This window comes from Mesoplodon bidens (assembly GCF_964165515.1).
Source record: "Mesoplodon bidens genome assembly, chromosome: 9".
In the NCBI taxonomy this organism is placed as follows: domain Eukaryota; kingdom Metazoa; phylum Chordata; class Mammalia; order Artiodactyla; family Ziphiidae; genus Mesoplodon; species Mesoplodon bidens.
This window is the reverse complement of record NC_138166.1, coordinates 82,514,238-82,530,742: the sequence shown is the minus strand read 5'-3', so window position 1 is coordinate 82,530,742 and position 16,505 is coordinate 82,514,238. Positions and strand designations below refer to the sequence as shown.

The 16,505-nt window shown below is 41.9% G+C and overlaps 1 protein-coding gene across 2 annotated transcripts in view; it reads right to left on the bottom strand.

Annotated features, from left to right (window-relative positions):
- SND1 (staphylococcal nuclease and tudor domain containing 1) overlaps positions 1-16,505 on the bottom strand; it is a 427,993-nt gene that overhangs the window by 269,296 nt on the left and 142,192 nt on the right. The window lies entirely within an intron of this gene.

Sequence of the window (16,505 nt, the reverse complement as noted above, 5' to 3'; positions counted from 1 at the left end):
TCTGAGAAAACAAGACTTTAGCTGAATCTTGCCTGCTAAAAAGGACTACCTATGGGCTTCCCTTGTGGCGCAGTGGTTGAGAGTCCGCCTGCCGCTGCAGGGGACACAGGTTCGTGCCCCGGTACGGGAAGATCCCGCGTTCCGCGGAGCGGCTGGGCCCGTGAGCCATGGCTGCTGGGCCTGCGCGTCCGGAGCCTGTGCTCCGCAACGGGAGAGGCCACAGCAGTGAGAGGCCCGCGTACTGCCAAAAAAAAAAAAAAAAAAGGACTACCTAGTTTAGATTCTAATCTACATGGAAATACTTTAAAATTAAAAATAGAAAAGAATGCTTGATTTATCTGGTGGGCAGATAATACACAAACCAATATGTGCTGTAATCACTGTTCATCCTGAGAAGTGACATTGTATGTAGGCCCTGTAATGACTCACGTTACAGATAACTTCAATCATCTTTACCTCTCCTTGGTTTCGGAAGGAGGCCCAATCTCAGCATCTAAAAGGCATGCCTGGCTTTTTTTTTTTTTTTTTTTGAACAGGAGCTTATCATGCCAAAATGAGGTCTCTGGTTAATGCTCATCTGGAGGGAATGGAAGGGACTCCTAATCAAGGTCTATTCTCAACTCCATTTCGGGCCAAATTTAATCTAGCCCATCTAGCAGCCAAAAAACTGTAACCAAAAAATTTACTGGACCCTAGGATCCTGCAGAATTTCTTAAAACAAGGCTGAATAAACACAAACTACCAAAACACTGATGAATGTGGCTTCACTAAAATTTTAAAGAGTTCTTTACTGAAAAAGCATCATGAACAAACTGACAGGCCAAAGCACAGACTCAGTAGCTGATAAGTGAAACAAGATAAAGACAAGGCAGAACAAGATAAGAGAGAACTGGAGTACTGAGCCACAGCTGTAAACTTCTCAGTGAGGCCTACCCTGATCACGTTACATTTTAGCCAAGACTCAAAGGAGGTATGGGATGTAGTCATCTAGAGACAGGCAGAGAGGACAGCCAATGCAAAAGCCTTGAGTTAGGAGATGACTGGTGGGTTCAAGGAACAGCAGAGACATCACTGTAGCTACAGCTGAGAGGGGAGAACAACAGACAAAGTCACACATCTGACTTAACATCTGAAGGAATTACTTTGGTCACTGTGCTGAGAACAGACACTACAGCAAGGACGAGAGAGAACAAAGGGAGACCAATTAGGAGATTATGGCATTAATCTGGGTGGGAAATGATGTTAGATTACATCAAGGAAGAGCAGTGAAGGGGCAAGAAGTGGTCAGAATCTGGGAATATTCTGAAAGCAGACAGATGAAATGTGAGATGAGAAAAGAGGGAGGAATCAAGCATGACTCCAAGGTTTTTTTTTTATCTGAGCAAATGGAATAATAGGTGGGGTCATCACCTGAGATGAGGAAGACCACAGGTAGAGGGAGGTGGGTGAGATCAGGAGTTTGGTTACACGCCTGCTAAACTCTCAAGTAGAGGTTTTGAGTAGGCAAGTGTGGAGTTTGGAAAAAAGCTCTGAGCTGGTAATTTACATTTGGGAGTGGTTGGCATATAGGTGGTATTTAAAAGGACAGAGGACTGAGGCATTGTAACATTGAAAGGTAAGGAATAAGAGAAGGAATGTATAAAAGGAGACTGAGAAGGAGCAATCAGTGATCTCAGCAGGAGGAAACAACCAACGTTATGTCCTGGAAGCCAAGGAAAGAAAGTGAATTGAGGAGGGAAAGACCAACTGTGTCCAATGCACAAGGCAAGGCAAATGAGCTGAGGACTAAGATCCGCTTGTTGGATCAAGCTAAGTGTGGGTCGTCCGTCACTTGGCAAGATTAATTTTGGTGGAGCAGTAGGGGCAAGAGCCTGACTGGAACTAGGAATGGGAAGAGAAGAAGCGGAGAAAGTGAGTACATACGATACTTCAGAAAGTTCTGCTACAAAATACAAAGAGATTATGTGGCAGCTGGCAGAGGAAGCAAGGTGAAGAGAAGGGGCTTTGGTTTTTGGTTTTTGAGGGGCGAAATAACAGGCAAAGGTCCTGTGGAAAGCAAATAAGTGGTAATGCAGAAGGAAGAGGACAGAACTGTTAGTGCATAGGTAAGGAGGGGATGGCTTTCCATAGGAGCTCCAATAGTTCACCTTTAGGTGTGTGGATGCAGGTACTGTTAGGTGGGTACGCGTGGTAGTGAGAGCTGCTGGAAGTTCTCTCATTACTTTGATTTACTCAGTAAAGGAAGGAAGAACAAATCAATAAGAGAAACTACCTAACAGAAAAATTGGCCAAAAGGTACGAACAGGCATTTCACAAAAGAACTGCAGCTGGACATTAAGTGTATGAAAAAAGGTATCACTTCATTGATAATCAGGGCAATGTAAGCTGCGATACTATAGGACATCCAATATATTGTCAAATTTTAAAAATGAGGATGAGGGGAAATAGGTGTGCTGTAACCACTGATGGGAATATAAAATGGTTCAACCACTGTGGCACTTTCACATGGTGCTACTCGGCATCATCCGGTTAAGGCTGAAGATATGCATCACTATACTTAGGAAATTCTACTTACAGGAGGGTATATACCCCAGAGAGGTCTCACTCATGCAAGACAAGAACCACAATGCTCATGTTAACGCTGTAAAATTTACAGTCGGCTCTGTACAGTCACAGAGCAGAACAGAGAGCAGTGAGTCTGAGAGCAATGCAATAAATGAACAAATCTGAAAAACAACGCTGAGCAGGAAAACAAGTTGTAGAGTGATAATGATTTAAATACAGACTAAAAAAAGACACAAGCAACATTATTCCTAGAGCTATGTAAATAGCCAAAGTATAAAAATACCTAGAAACGAAAGTCAATGGTTAGTTAACTAATGCAGGATGTGCAGAGAAAGAAACAGAATGGGAAAGAAATGGGGTCAAGGATGAGTCCACAGGGACTTTCAACTTCATCTGCAAGCTTGTCTCTTTAAAAGAGGATCTGAAGCCAATGTGGTATAATAAGAAATGTTTGTTCTGTATCATTCTATAACGTTGGGGTTTTTTTAAACCAAAAAAATGTTTAGGGATAGGAAACCCCCAAACCTTGTTTGGCCAACCCTTCCCTGGGTCACAATGTCTCACACTTTTATTTCTCTCAGAGGCAAAATAACCTGCCATTCTTTTCCTCACAAGAAATGCATGAAATTCTTTTTTCCTTCCCTCAAAATGATTTTCTTTCATAGATGTATCTTTCCATGAGGCAGAAGGGAATAATTTAACTACCAACATGCTCTCAAATAACCAGGGTCAAAAACAAGTTTGATTTTTTTTTTTTAACGGAGGCTTGAAATATATTAAAAGTAGCCAAGCAGAATTATACTCTACGGAGATCTTAAAACAGACTGCTGAATTAAAATAAGAACAGACACGATCAGATTTAAATGGATAAAATTTCAAACAGTAAATGGACCAGTCCCAGTTGCCCTGCCACATAAGCTATGTTAATAAACAAAGGCTTCAATTTCCATTTGAATTATAGACTTAAAATAGGAACATTACCACATGCCCTGGGCATATTTACAGTCAAGGACCGTTCAATTCCCTTGGCAGCCAGGAGACACAATCCACAGGGATATCCACTATTTACTATCCTTAACATACACAATAGCACATTTTTATGAAAGGCAGATCCAACTAGATAGAAATCTATAGTCAGCAGCTGGGGAAAGGTTCAAAATCGTAACCACCTTGGCCAAATGGAAGATATCTTGCACCACTATACCTATAGGACCACACACAGAAGATTCATATACCCAAACACTCCCCAGGAGTTGTTTCAAAGAAAAAGACACTTTCACTTTATTTCCCAATTAGCTCTATTTCTTCCTCCTAAAAACATCTCTCTTAAAGGTAAATAGGGTCTATTAAAGAGACAAGGTCTGGGAAAGTCCCAAATTCACAACAATGAAATACATTTCAGACATATCTCCAAGGAGGCAAAGGAGAACGGTAAATAAAAACAAATCAAATTGAAAAAATATTTTTTTAAACCTGAGATGTGATTATAAAAATTCACAAGTGTGGGCTCCTCTGGTGGCGCAGTGGTTGAGGGTCCGCCTGCCGATGCAGGGGACACGGGTTCGTGCCCCGGTCTGGGAGGATCCCACAGGCCACGGAGCGGCTGGGCCCATGAGCCATGGCTGCTGAGCCTGCGCATCCGGAGCCTGTGCTCTGCAACGGGAGAGGCTGCAACAGTGAGAGGCCCACGTATCTCAAAAAAAATAAATAAATAAATAAAATTCACAAGCATGAGAATGGAAGAGGGCTGGACTTTGAACCCCGTTCTTATGCAAGATACTTGGCCCCTGAAGTGCCTTGCTGCTTTTAAAGAACCCTTAGTTTACTACACTTCTCTCATACTCTGCAGACCCACTGTTTCTACAACTGCCCACTCTTCATCAGACCTAGGAAAAAAACACTCGGGTCTTCTTCTTAGAGTGTTCATTTCATTATGAAATGGATTATGATCCCGAATTACAGCAAGGAAAGTGCGGCTTACAGTTAAGTAACGTGCCTCACTTCTTGTTAACAAGCAGAGCAGGGATTCTGATCCCAGCTATTCCAGGGGCTGAAGCGGCGGAGTGGGGGGGGTTGGGTACCTGCGGGGGGTGGCAGACACTACCCCCTCCTGGCTTCCTAGTGCCAAAAGGCAGTCATCTCCTGTCAGTAGTCGTCAGGTTTAGTGTGGGAGCTTGTAAACATGCAGGCTTGTCGGGCCACATCAGGTATTCTGATTCTGCAGGTCTGGGGTCATGTCCCCAATTCTGTATTTTTAATAAGTAGCGAGAAGGACTGTGGACCACACTTTGAGAAACGCTGTGGAGCGCCTTTTGAGCACTTTGGACCCACTTAAACCAACGGAAATAGAAGAAAAGGGACTCCAAAGGTTTAAAGAGTCACAAAGCAACACAGAGGAGCTTGATTAACATCAAAGTGGCTGAATAAGTAGGCAAGTAAGTAAATACCTGGGGAGCTCACTTTCTTTCTGCACATGTAGCTGGAGGTAACTTGAAATACTCCTTAAACGTCTTTACAGCTAAGACAATTGGGAACATTCTAGTAACGGTGGGAAAACAAGATTACCAAATATTTCTCTATCTGCCCATGCCAGGGAACAGCAGGATGGGCACACCCTCCCCCCAACACACACCCCAGACACCGGTGGTCTAGACCTACACTAGCCACAGTGACAGCAGAGGAAGTGGCAAGCTCTAGAAATTACCAAGCCAGGAGGAGCTAGGTTTCGCTGTATCCAAAGAGGGAAAGAAGGAAAGCAGATTTCTGCAGCCTCACGTCCTTGAAGGGACTCGCCTGTCACCTACGGTGTACAGTGCAGAACTATGTTCCAAAGGAACTCGCTCTTCCCCAGATCAAAGTACCTTTTCAAGACCATCATGCAAGTGGGAAAATATCTGTCTCTGGAGATTGCTCTCCTACTCAATTACATGAGCCAACTAAGAGCATTTTCAGAAGTTCTTGCTATTTACTGCGCAGATGCAGTGAGGACGGGCGAGGGAGGGGACAGGAGGAGGAGGCCAAACATTAGGTCTTTTCACCCCCCCCCAAGACCCTGTCAAGACTTTAAAGAATACTTTTAAGGCTCTAAGGGGTCCAAAACCATTATCCAAGGCACCACATGGGGTGCCTGCACTTAGCTACAAATTCTTCTGCAGGCATAGCGTCTGCCCCTCACAGACCTCAAGGCAAAAGAAGGTGAAGGCTCCCAAGTAAGAAGCTATGCAACCAGCAGCAAATCGGCTCCAAACCCAGGAAGAAAAGGGAAAGTGAGAAAGCCCTCAGAGCCCCACCTCATCTTCTTTTCCCAGCGCGGGGACAAAAACTCTCCCCGACCCAGTGCTCTGAAAATAAAGATCCGCTCCAAGGGTGAGTGAAGCCTGTGCCACCTTTCCTGGAGGAATGGTGAGGATGCAGCCGGTAAAGACTGGGATAATGAGACAGAAAGGGCACTGAATCCTTGAAGAGAACAAAGCTCAAGTTCAGCACTCCTGAAGTTAGACAAAAAGAGCCGTCCCGGACATGAAATCAAACATTCCTCAAGCATTTGATGGCAACAAATGATCAAGAGTAAGTGGGCAGCTTGCTGTCATCCAGAGAACAGAGGCCTAGGTTCTCGACAATGATTCTGGCACCAGCATCTCCTGGCTGCCGGCTTACCTCAGTTTCCTTCCAAGAACCAGCAAGTTAAGAATTACCTGGCATTATATTAATACATAACTTTGCAGTGAAAACCCATGCAAAAAATGACTTGAAAATCCTGTAAAAATCAGGAAGGGACTAAATATATTAGTGCAAAGTCAGGCAACTCTTAAGCTTACATTCCAGGAATATTTCAGGTAATATGAACCCCATGGGGAAAGAACAGATCTACACGTGTTACTAAGAAACAAAGCTACTCAGCTAAGTTTTACAACATCTAATACGGATGTTAACAAGAGCTAAAATATCAAGAGACAGAAGAGATAAACCAAAGTTACAGCACTAATCACTTTCTGCCTCGTGTTACTATAATTTAATTACTTCTTGTAGGTCTTACCTTTCCTACCAGACCACAGGAGGGAATATCTGTGAGAGGAAAAAAGAGCTCAATAATAACTATGAAGTGCCTAGTATAGTGCCATGTTCACAGAAAATGCCAACACGCAGAGAGAATAAAACGGGGAATGCAAAAAGGCCTAGCTAAAAGATTTATTTTTTTAAACTCAAACTGCACTTCTGATTAGGGGAATAAGTGGAACTGGTCAATATATAAAGAGAACTTTCAAAGAGATGGAGGAGGCAACATCACTGTGGATCCATATCACCGTTAGTAATGAATGTCTCATATAGCACCAGTTGAATGTGAACTATTTCTAATATCTCTACCTTCTGGCAACTTTCACCAGACATGATTCTATACTACACAAAGATAAGTATATTCCTGAATAATGATTTAAAAGATTCTAGTCTAGATATCTCACTGTACAACCATAAAATCTAGGCTCTTTGTAAGCAGTGATGCAAAAGCAGTACTCCTGGTAGTTTCAATGTGTTATGTTAGAAAAAAACCAATTTTACAAAACCTGAATAATTAGTGTTTTCTTTTGACCCGGCCAAAACTTTAAGGCAATCCTCTTCTCGCTACAAATTTGACGTAATGAATTCAATTACTTGTGACCTTTGAAATAACACACTCGCAAATCTATCATTAGCTAATAGTTATCCTTCCAGAACATATATAATAATTCAAGTAAAGCTGAACTGATATTGTTAAAAAAAAAATCAAGTGTGAGAGTTCAACACTAAATAAAATGATAGTAAGCTACAATATAAAAAGGGATAATTCCATTAATGTGGACTCCAAAGTACCAGCATCCCACCTCCCTAAAAAATTCACGAATTTGAGATGATACTAAGCCTAAATTGCCGGGGTAGTATTTTTTGTGGTTAAGATGGAAGAAAAGGATAGTGAAAGATTGTACAGCCCTTCCTTTGTCCTCAAAAGGGTAGTCTGTGACAAACCAAGAGGTGTGAAGTTCTGCTGCATGACGCACCCTTCATATGCTGCTCAAATGAGCAAAAGAAGCCGAGAAGAAATAAAAATAGTGTCTCTCTATTAAGGCCTCTTTCTACAGAGCTAATAGTTCTGAAGATTCGTGCAAACACGAATTAATGTTAACGTGGGAAACACCTTCATTGGGAAGAACACAAAAAAATCTACAAATAAGAAACCAGAATTTAAAAGCAGAAGGGAAAATGGGGGTCTTCAAGGACCAGAGCAGGCCTGGGGGTCTGCAGGGTCATGGAAAGTCGCAGGGACCGGCATATCTCAACTGGCTCTGCCCCTCTGCAACCTCTTTCCTTTTCACTGGAAGCTCATAATTAACCAGTTGGCCCCAAATCTTGTTTTCTAGTAATGGAGAAATCGTCTCCCACATTTCTCACCCTTCATCCCCAGGCTAAAAATGGAGATCCAGTGCCCTCAGAAGAGACAACTCCGTTACTTAAAGTACAGGCTGCAAGCCAGATGAAATCCATCCAGCACGGTGATGTGCCACCGGCCCTCCCACAGTTCTAGAAGAGGAGGAAGGCTCCGGAGGAAAAGAAAACAAACCTCTTGCAATAGGAAGGCAATTTTCTCTGTAACAGACAGCAGGCTCGGGTGAGCCCATTCAGAAAAGAATACCATTTTGTTAGAGAAATGCTTCTTTGTGAATGCCTCCCCTTCTCCACTGTATTACAAAATAATAATTATTATTAAAAGTTTCTTCCTGGAACCACACAGAAGGGAAAATGATGCTGGTTGTGACACCATTATTTAGCTGGTGCCAGTGGAACCTCCAATTGAGCCAGATTTCCAGTCAAATTTGTGCAATAAATTGTGGTGCATTTCAGAAGCACGGGACTGAATTATGTAAGCGCACAGCTTAGGCCTCCCTTTAGACACTGAGATCCTGCCTTGCCAGCTACATCACTCCAAGGTCTAAATCAGGCTGCCAGGTCTACTGCCACGTATTTTATCTACAGAATTCAAAGTACTCTCAGCCTGTGTTTAAATACTCAGCAAAATGGGGCCTGTACTTTTTTAGGACAGATATCATTCTAACCCTACAAAGATGACTCTTTTGTACTGTACAGTCTGTCATCAATCAGAAAAAAATAGCATCTATCACCAACTACCACCATGAAGAAGTATGGGCAAATGAAATTACCAGAACTGTGAACAGCACAGACATTCAGAGGCAGTACCCAGGTGGCAAGGCAACGTCATTATATATACATGGCATGGCTTGGCTGACGGCAGAAAGGGGCCTTGACAAGGCTGAATCCAGACCCGGTGGAGGCTGCTCCAGGGAAAGAGACTAGCCCTCCACCCAGATGAAAGAAACATACTCAGGAATGTGTTGGGGTTGTTTTGTGACAGTTGTTGGCACCTAGTGAACAAGCAGACAAGTGACCAGATCTTCCGAACAGCCAGGTAAAGTTCAGAGGCAGGAGGCGTGAACAGGGGGCATCTCGCCCTGCACCAGTGGGTGGTACCCACAGCTCTTCATCTCTGTGAGGAAGGACAGGGTACCTGAGACCAGGGCCTCGGTCCGTGACAAGGCAGTTTTAGCTCCTGCTTTATGTAATGTCACTTTAATTGTGCCTGTTTAACAATGGTTTTAGGTCAATCACGTCACCATTCCGTTTTGATAACCACACACTCTCCTCGCCTATAGCTGGCCTTCCGACCTAACCCCCTTAAAACAAAAGGCTGTCTCTCTACCTTAAATTTCTACGCTTCATATTATTTCTAATTCCCACAGCGACCAATAAAGCTGGAACTGTTAGCTCTTCTCAACTGAGAAGTTAGGTGTCCAGAGAAAAAACATGCCCAACGTAACATCATGCCAGAGCAAAAGACCACAAAAGAGCCCAGGCTAGTATTTCTCTACCACCTGCCTCCCAACCACTGAGGTAGCAAGAACTGCCATCACGCACAGGCTTCTCACTCACATCCGGTTCCACAGGCACCTCCCACACAGAGCTGAAAGGGTCAATTCATTTCAGCACGGAATGCAGGCCTACCCAAGGCCACCAGCTCCTGGGAAGCTCAAGGAGATTAACTAAGTTGGACACACTATTTGTGCCAGTTATGAAGCTATTGTCACTCAGTTTTAAACCTAGCCTTTTTAAAATTCCACTTTGTGGTGACGGGGTGGGAAAACTGCCAACCACATTTCTGCTTTGCCAGCTGGTTCCCTGCTAGGCTCTGCCAATAGGGGATGTTAAAGGGAGAATGGACAGGAAGAAAGAGGGACAAACTCTTTCCTATTCCAGTCAGCTCCTCCACAGCAATTCTTCTTCTTCTCAGCAATGGCAGCTTGTTCCAGTAGCACCAATGGATTCCAGCTTGCCGTTTTCCCAACACTCCCGGAAACAGTCTCAACACACCTCCCTCAGAGTCACCAGAACCAATCAACTGGCAGCCCCTCCTGGGAGGCCTGGGGCCCAGCTCCAGGGAGTTACTCTTGCCCCCTTCATCGGCTCAACAGAGATCTGAGGCCCACTTGGTCCATCCTCCAAATGCTGAAGTTTTCATATCTCAATCTCTTATTGAAAGAGATTACCCAGAGGTTGTAGCTGTGTCGTGTGGTTAAAACCTCCATGTGACCCTTAGGGTTCTCTTTTTACCTTTTTAGTATTTCCATACCTGATTAATAATTCCTTATGCAAAGTCGTCTCTGTTAAAATAACTGCTGTGGTTTCTTGACCTGCCACTGTGGCCAAAAGCACCTCTCTATGTAACTAGACAAAATTTGTAACCATCAGAGGGGAACAGTCCAACTCTCTTGATCAACTGTCTCCTGAGAGAATACTGCCTCTTACCTGTTCCAGATACCTCTATACCTGGCCAATCCCAATACAGCAGGACTACCTACAATGTAAAATGTGCACCAAAAAAAAAAAAACAAGAAAAATGGTCGGAGTGCACACAAAGAGCTTCCACAGTTAAAATAGTTGATGAAGAGTAATGCGTGAGTATTTAATGGCTGGTAGCACAAGCATCACACTAGAGTCAAGGGAAGACTTCCAAGCCAGTAGGTGTCGAATCCACAGAGTCTACAAGATTAAGAATTTAAGCAGTAAGAGAACAATGTACCCTATTTTTTTTCCAATATTTTGCTAGACTCTCATGAGTAGTGAATCATTTTGTGATTTTAAAGACCAACCATAACAGGTGTATATTCGTGGTTTAAGTTGGGATCACAGTAAAGATGGAAAAGTAAAAACCTTACCTGTGTCAGTGCGGTTACCATATCGCGCAAAGAAGCACATACACACAATGTGAGGGTTAGTGGGGATGGCCAAACTCACACCACCACCAATGAAATGTCATTTTTCTACTATAGCCAGATGGAAAAATGAGATAAATAACATCAGATTTGCTATTACATAGTTTATCATGCAATATTGCTAGATGAATTCTAGAAACTTCTCTTAAGCCAACTGTGACAAAAAGTGGAGCTAAATGGTTACCAGAGACTGAAGGGAAGGGGAAAAGGAATTGATTAATGGGTACAGGGCTTCCGTTCTGCAAGATGAAGTAGTAGTTTTGGAGATTTGTCTCACAATAATGGGAATATCTTAAACACTTCTGAATCATACAATTAAATGGTTAAGAATGTAAATTCTATGTTATGCGTTTTTTAACCACAAGGAAGAAAAAAGTGGAACTCATTCAAGGTTCTGATTTAATTTGGGAGAAGCCATGGCATGTTAACAAATTCAAAACCCAAATAAACATGAGAATTTTCTGATATGAATCCTAATCTTTTGTTGGCTACAAAAAGGTATAAATTATGGATATAATCAAACATGCTAGCCCACTTCTGATCCCAACCACTATATTCCAAATTAGTTCCTTCCCGAACAAGCCCCATAACTGAATTTTCTACTCCCCCGTTTACGTTATTCCAGTGCCTGGATGTGACGGCAATCTCAATGCTAAACACTTTGCTTACTAAAGTGCCAAACATGGGCTTCCCTGGTGGCGCAGTGGTTAAGAATCCGCCTGCCAATGCAGGGGACAGAGGTTTGAGCCCTGGTCCGGGAAGATTCCACATGCCATGGAGCAACTAAACCCGTGCCCCACAACTACTCAGCCTGCGCTCTGGAGGCCGTGAGACACAACTACTGATGCCTGCGTGCCTAGAACCCATGCTCCACAACAAGAGAAGCCACTGCAGTGAGAAGCCCACACACAGCAACTAAGAGTAGCCCCCATTCACCACAACTAGAGAAAGCCCCACACGCAGCAACGAAGGCCCAACTCAGACAAAAGTAAATAAATAAATAAATCTATTTTTAAAAAAATAAATAAATAAAATGCCAAGCGTTCTGCAAGGCCATACTCAAATGCCACCCACCATCCTCAGGAAACCTTCTGAGCTCTCTAAGCAAATATCCTGTCTTCTCTCTTGGTTCATCTGGCCCAAGTCAGTATATACGTGTCTTATATCTCATAGGTGATTCGAAACTATTTAAGCTTAAAAACAGCATCTGACTCACCTTTTTAATCCCACTGTACTCATTTGATCCTCAACAGAATTCAACAGTCAGCAAATACAATATTTTTGTTACGGATGAAGGAAAAGAGGCTCAGTGTAATTTAGACTAAAGCTCACAACAGCAGAAAACGGCAGGGGCAAAAATTGAACTCTAATTTAACCAACTCCGAAATCCATGGCCACTGGATTCTATTACAAGGCATCTAAGGACCCTATGATGCCTCTCCAGCTTAAAGCAAGAGAGAAGTCATTTTCTTCTTCCAAGTAATAAGCTCTTTGTACTACAGGAGTAGAGTTCATATGCAAAAAGAAAAGGGAAACCAGTTTCAGCCCTGAGCACTCCCTACAAAGCACCCCTGCCCCCAGTGGAGATGTGCACAAGGTGACCTCACCCGGCACCCCACCTCTGCCTCACCACTAGGTGACAGGGATGCTGGTGGCTCCTAACAAATGTTGCTGAATGTGAGAAAACTATCCAGGGTCACTGCTAATGAGAAGACAGAACATCTTGCCACTTAGCTACAGAATGTTCACCTAATAAATCTTACAGATTTGAACACAACCCAAGACCAGGAGGTTACTGGAAAAGACAAAGTATTTGGAACCAGCAGCTTAAAAATCCACATCCCCACTGCCATACTTCCAAAAAATAAGGTATAATGCATACGGTTTGTTATCAGTACTAATCAGAAATAAAAGGCTGTAAGTAAAACCAAAACAAAAAAAAGCATCTAATATTTCCTTCTGAACAGTTTAATGGTAATATATGGTCACTTATTCTACCGAGGATATTCCTTTTTTCCTTGATTTAGCTTTATTGATCTAATTTTAATCAAGGACAAGTGTACAGCAAAGGATAAAGGGTCAGCAACCCAAATGCAGTGGGGAAACAAGAGAAAAACATTCTAGTTCAGCAAATGGATCAGCTTATTAATGGGCTTAGAAGTCCTATCTCGGCCATGTGACAGAGAATTAGGCACTGTGGAAAACCAATCTCCATGCTCTTTTTTAACTGCGGTACACTATATTTCCTTAAAGACAAAAACGGTCTTTTGCAGGATGGGATGCTGCCCAGCACACCCGAACCATAGATGTTTAGGTTATAATTAAATATGGAAACAATACCATTATGTAGGATATTCACTACTGTGTTGAGAACTGGAAAATCCCCTTATTTTATCTGTGAAAAATTTCAGTTAGTTGTCTTACACTAATTAGGAACTAAGATTTAATCAGACAGGAATAGGCCCAAGTTAATGCACGTATAATTTATGAATTTTTAAAAAAGATTTACCAATCGATTTGAGTGTAACTAAGGGTTATGTTTAAGCGTTTTAAGTGAATTAATATACTGACAGTTGATGGCACTATAAATCTACCATTAGCAGCAGGTCACCACAGGTCATTTCTTGTCAGCAATGTACTGGCCTAGCACACAGAACCCAGGAGAGCACCGGAGAGAGAAACAGAGGGATGGACTGCTGGGGAGGGGAGAGGTGGCTTGAGCTAGAAAGAAGTCATTCTGCATTAAAGTACAAAAACAGCATCATGTGCCAGTCGCTGGAAAAAATCGTCCCTGCTCTCCAGAGAGAAAAAAAACTCAAAAGGAGAAGCTTGATATACAAACCACAAAATTACAGGATTGGTAAAGAAATACAAGGTGCTGTTAAGAACGGAGAAATTGAAGTGCCTCAATTCTTCAAAAGGTCAGCTATGCTTCATGAGGAGATGAGATGTGAGCTGAGTCTTGAAGGATGACCAACTGCTACAGAGATATGCGAAAGTGTGGCCCATTTGGGGAAGTAAGAAGTGGCAGTGGAAACATAAAGGGAAAACGAAAAAGGAAAAGAGGTAGGAGAATCAGGCCACCAAGGAGCCAAGGGAGAATGGAGTTTAAGAAGAGAAGACAGAGCCAGCACATTCAAAGCGGTCACAATAAGGACAGAAACGTGCCCACTCAAGATGGCAGTAACTTCAGCAAGAGCAATTTCAGTCAGTTTTAGCAGGTTGAATAGCTGATAAAATGGGGGTGGCTAGGGTACACTAATCTTTCAAGAAAGAGTGGTCGCCAAAAGAAGGAAGCCAAGGGAGAACACCAGATTTAGTCCCACAAAACAAGTAAATAAGTGAAAATCATCTTTATTGGATGATTTAATAAATTAAAGGTGAGGGGAAGGACAAAGGGCTGACATAATTTTCATCATATAAAGATCTGATTATGAATGATTCATAAATATTCTACTTCCTATCCTTCTAATTACAAACTGTATGATCTGAAAACTACGTATTTATCTCCAACAGGAAATTAAACTTATTCATCTCTGTAGCCCCCAGCTCCTAGGACTGGGTTTGACATATGGTACACATTCAATTAATGTTTGTTGAATGAAATTACTTAATCTCTCTGGGCTTCATTTTCCTCCTGTTAGAAAAGGGGGGAAAAAGTGGCTGGGGATAAATGCTAAATGTTCCTTCTATCTCTAAATGCCCATCAGTCTGTAAATGTTACATAAAATGGATCAGTTCCCTATGATTCCTTGAAAATTTGCCATGCTTTAACATTCACATTCAAGTAAGGCATGAGAACATCAAAGCTGCATCCGTTCACCTAAAAATGAAAATATATGGTATTCTTAAGATCCTCCTTTGAGGTGGAAATATCTTCACCAAATCAGGTCACAGAAAGGAAATAGAAGATTGATCTCTTTAGAAAATATTTTGATGAGTCTCTTTCGCCCTCCCCTCCCCCAAGGTCACTGTCAGTCTCCAAAGATATGGGCAGTACTTGGAAACCTTAAAAATGTAAAAGAAACCTTTTAAAGTTCATTTTTAAAAATTCAAAAGTAATAAATCTGCAATTGTGTAAATGTCTTATTTCTTCTAGGCCTAAGCTGTTTAAGTTTTAATCCAAATTGGGAGCTAGGCAGCAGGAAAGAACAGAGAGAAGGAAAATAAATGAAGCCCCAAATTTCAGAGTAGAGATGCCCCTGGGATCTGCAGACAGATAACAGAAATACTTGTGAGACATTAAAACATCAACACTAATCAACAGCACTCAAATGAATAACCAATTTCCCATTATTATCAAGAAAGCCATACAGCCTTAAAAATCAGAAGGCAATTATGTCTGCTATTACTGTGAAATGCCAGATAGAACCAGACTCTGAGGAGAGGATGACTCAAACCTGTGGCCCACCTCACCACCAGAGAGAGAGAGAGAGAGAGAGAGAGAGAGAGAGAGAGAGAGAGTGTGTGTGTGTGTGTGTGTGTGTGTGTCCGTCCAGAGAGAGAGAGAGAGAGAGAGAGAGAGAGAGAGAGAGAGAGTGTGTGTGTGTGTGTGTGTGTGTGTACACCTCATCCACATGAATTCTGAACACATGGGACAGATAATTTAATCTAGCCTAATCCACAGGAAATATTTAGATTACAGGCTTTAACGACAAAGTTTTGGCCTGAGACTATTTCCAAAGAAACTAGAATTAATCCCCAAGTGGTGATGTGTTCATACTTGGTAAATTAACACTTTGTCCTGTCCGCACTTAGCTGACTATTCTGTTGATGGATCCAAACTGAAATCAAGTAGAACTGTTTAAAATTTACTTCAGGGAAAAAAAAAATCCCAATGTAACAGAATACTAGTGATTATTCATGGTTTTAAAAGACTCTCCTCTATATTAAGAACTTAAAAAAAAATCATTTCTTTACAGTTATTCTCCCAGTGCTTCTGCAACATAAATTGATTTACCAATCGTCAATTTTATTTGCAGCATTCCAGAAAAATTATAACGAGGAGTTATACCTTTTCCCTTTGTGTTTCCAATGCCTTTAAACTATGTCTTTGTAAAGTTAACAGATTACCATTGTTTAATTTAGCACCAGTAAAGCTAAACTGTTCAAAAAGAGAGGATATAAGGGATGAAGAAAACATTAATTGCTTTAATTTTTTTATCCCATTTTTTTCAACAGCTTTATACAGCGTTCAATGGTAACAGATATTATCCCTCGCCATTCTACACCAAGATTATAACCTAAGAATTATGAGTGGCAGGGTAGAGGATTCAGTAGAAAGGGTTCCAGCGAGCAGATGGACGCATGACAAGGAAAGGAAGCTTACTGTGTATACCAGAGGCGCCCTCGCAAAGATATGGTGGAGAAACTATATGCAAATTTTGGCCTATCATAAAGGGGAATCTTATTCAGACAACCCATATGGGTTATGTATATGATATTTATCCATTTAATCATTCCAAAATTCCTTGTAGTTTGCATATGCTCATACTTTTCTAAGAAAAAATAAACAAGCAGTTAAGAAACCTAAAGCAAAGGATGAAAGTAAAGCCAAAAACAGATCAAAGAAAAAGCAGAAAGGAAAGAGATCCATCCACAGTCCTTGAACTGAGGAGGGAC